At 35.8% G+C, this 3,680-nt stretch overlaps 1 pseudogene; it reads right to left on the minus strand.

The window, feature by feature from the left end:
• Positions 1-2,501: 2,501 nt before the first annotated feature.
• On the minus strand, positions 2,502-2,934 carry LOC141427773 (uncharacterized; annotated as a pseudogene).
• Positions 2,935-3,680: the final 746 nt, after the last annotated feature.

Genomic DNA, 3,680 nt, shown 5'->3' on the forward strand with positions numbered 1-3,680 from the left:
ACCTGTGAGTAAATAACTTATCAAAGTTTCTTCTTGAAGCTTGTACAGGCTGATATGGAACATCAGTTATTTTTCTGGTATGGAACGTATGGATCGAAAGTATGGACGGACGGACGCCAACAACGGACATTATGTTAAATTCAAATTCGATCACATTTTATTTCTGAATGTCAATATGACCGTATATATAAAACTGTGTTCATGAATCGTTATGTGTGTCAGGGACAGGAAATCTATTATTATTCTAATTTTGAGACTCCAAAAAGAGTTTTGAAAGTTTATTAACCTTTTAACCGCCAATGCGTTTTCATTCGTACGTGCCCATGTCGCCACCTACACCGAAATGATATGTCATTTTTTCTTAATTATAAGACTACGGCGATAGTGGCTGGACATTGGGTGTCTTATATATCAGACAACGGCAGTCAAAAGGTTAAATTACTATTTCTGTTCTTACGACGACGCTTACCTTCAAACGGACGTCAGAATGTTTCTCATTTATAAAATAAATAGAACAATTTGTACCATTCAATCTCTCTTCTTCTTAAATGAGCTATGCTCTTGTCGGTGGAGTAATCGCCACTCCGCACAGTCTGTGGCCAGCTGTTTGACTTCCTGATACGACACGACACCCACCCTTTCCACCTGGTTAAAATAGGTCAATCTTGGTCTTCCTCTACCTCGTTTTCCTTCTATTTTGCCTTCCAGTAGGTTAAGAAAGAAATTGTCGTGTCGTATCAAGTGTCCTATCATATTTCCCCTTCGGCGATTTTGGTCTCCAGTAACATTCTTTTTTCTTTCACCATGGCAAGAACTTCTTCAACAAATTCAATATTCAACAATATTTAATTTTATTGTACCTAATATACCTTTTTTATAGTTGGACCTGTATTGTTCTGGAAATAATATTCAACAATAAAATATAGTGACTGAAAAATATTGTCCACAGTAGCATATTAACGAATTGTTCACTTGCACTATCAGTGTCTAATTTTAGAACACGTGTTATCGAAAAATGTATTTAATACAATTGAAGGTCAAATAAACGCTGTTGCTGTTGCTTAGTTGGACATCGAGATAAAGTCGTCACTTTGATCGTGTCCAAAGGCTCCACAAATAACCTTCTTTGTGAAGAGCTGTGAAGTACAATACCTATAACACATTCGCACTAGTCCTTTAGCTTTTTATCCATGAAAAAATTGTCTTGCACTTTGAACATGGTGTCAAATCGTATTAAATCTACCCGACCAGTACGAGAAACCTAATAAAGGGTCCTTTTATCTAGCTCAGTCTAAAAATACGACGCAAGATGGAAGAAGAACTAGTTGCTTGAAGGTGGAGTATCAAATTATTTATGAAAAAAGTAAAATTTTAGTCTATTAATTAAATTTGTAATTTGCTCTGTGTATCTGTTTTCTGTATCGCTCACTATTTCTGGTGTACAATAAAGAGTAATTTTATTGTATTGTAAAAATAAAGTGTGAGTAGGTACATAAATTTACGGTAGGTAAATCCATGTCATGTCTCTAATTTTTCTCTCTTCTCCTATTTATGTGTTTACTGTGTTTTTGTTGTCAATAAATGTTGTGTTTAAGTTTACATCTCTGAACTAAAGTCAACTATCTTAAAACATTAGCTTTATGATCTATCCAATCAGCTTTTCCTATTAAGTTTTTTTTGCTGAATGTAGTTGCACTGTGATTTGGTTCTCAATTTGACCTATATACATTTTACTAACGAGGTAAGTTAAATAAAAGAATAGCTTTTAAAGAAAACAATAGACTTAACAAAAAGACACAACGTTTTACTTAGAAGCATAACATCTTGGAGGACATTGAAGAAGGGACACATAATAATATCATTTTCCGCCCAAGTTACTCAGCCACAAGTGTAAAGTAACACAATTTCGCTTACCTAACGAGCTAGCCCAAACACCAAAACTAAATTAAGTTTTGATATATTCGAGTAATTTGTGTAACAAGTACTTAAACAAGTAATTAAGAAGTATTATTATGGTATATCTTCTTATTATCAAAAGATGCAAACGGAATTACAATTTTCTACACTGTTGAGTAGCTTCTGTTTACAATATTTAACTTTTCTAAGCCAAAACCGATGCTTAAACGGCTTTTCACCAAGATAAAAATTAAAATTTCGTGAGGAACTGGATTATTACAGCTACTGTAATCTGTCAAGATGTACTTTCAGACCACAATTAGAATAGGACTGAAATATATGTCATTTTACGATTACCTTGAAAACGTTACTTTGAACGAAAACTTTTGGACTGAGTTATGTTTGCTAAATTACCTCGCCTGTCATACTGTGGTACAGGGTAACACTCTAAACAACAGAACATTCTTACCATCCCACTTGATAAACATCTAAGTTGTCCTCACATTCTCTCAGCTTCAGTCCGTCACTATTTTGATAAAATCACCAATAACCTAATAATAACCTGTGGTAACATTACTGATTGGTGTATAATCTTTTTCTTTCTGTGCCTCTTCCCATTATTTGGGGTCGGCCCTCCTCGTTCTCATGCGCCAGGTCGGTCGATCCTGGGTTGTCTCCTCGTTCAACTGGGCCTGTTTCAAATCCTTTGATATGGTGGACCACCATGTAGCAAGCGGGCGACCTCTGCCTCTCTTGTTGTCCGGTAGTGCGAGAGCTTTCTTCACGACATGGTCGTCGCTGCGTCTCATGACATGTCCGTACCATCTCATGCGAGGTTTCCTTAACCTTGTCTGCGATGGGTGCGACCTTGTAACTTCCTCTGATGTGTTCGTTACGCACTTTATCGAGTCTCGTTACACCTGCCGCCCATCTCAGCATCTTCATCTCATTGACATGGAGTGTCTGTTCATGGCCTTTTTTGATCGCCCAGCATTCAGCGCCGTACACCATAGCTGGTCTCACAGCTGTTTTATAGACCTTGCCTTGATTGGTGTATAATCTATTTTTTTTATTGTAATTAGCCATATTGTACCGTTTGTACCCAAATAAACATTAAAACATTAAAATCGCTAGGGATCCATTTCGTGGCAATTTTAGTCAACATTCCGGATTCATTCAAATACACTAAGAATAGAAAATGATGAAATTTCCATGACTTTGATATTAAAATCTATTCAAATTCTAGGCCACTCAACTTTCTAACCACTCAATTTGAAGTCTTCAAAACAACTCTCTATAACCAAATAAAAGTCTAATCGTATTCAAATTTTATTTGAACAAACAACTCCTGAATCTGTTTACGTACTCTCCGTATTTATTCTGCAACTGTATCACCTGATATATTCGGAATTGATATTCAATAGGGGCTAGAGTTCCTAAGAACTTTTCAGTCGTTTGAACATATTGATGTAAGTTTGATTTCAAAAGTTTAACGTATGTACAATGTGATCTATCGATTTCTCTTGTGCTCTTTACAAATATAATAATCATCTTCATGATCATCCCTGCTTATATACGTCCCACTGCTGGGAACCGGCTTTTCTAATATTAAATGACTGTAGTATTTTTTGTCTGTAGCACCGTTTTAATGAAAAGATAAAGTCGTTATGGGTCAACGGATCTAGACGGAATTCCGCAAACATTACCTTACCTTTGACTTTAATCCAGTTTAAGTTAATTAAGTCTACTTATGTTTAGAAACATGCACGGATGAAGGAGCTTAG

Source organism: Choristoneura fumiferana, chromosome 5, assembly GCF_025370935.1.
Source record: "Choristoneura fumiferana chromosome 5, NRCan_CFum_1, whole genome shotgun sequence".
Taxonomy (NCBI): domain Eukaryota; kingdom Metazoa; phylum Arthropoda; class Insecta; order Lepidoptera; family Tortricidae; genus Choristoneura; species Choristoneura fumiferana.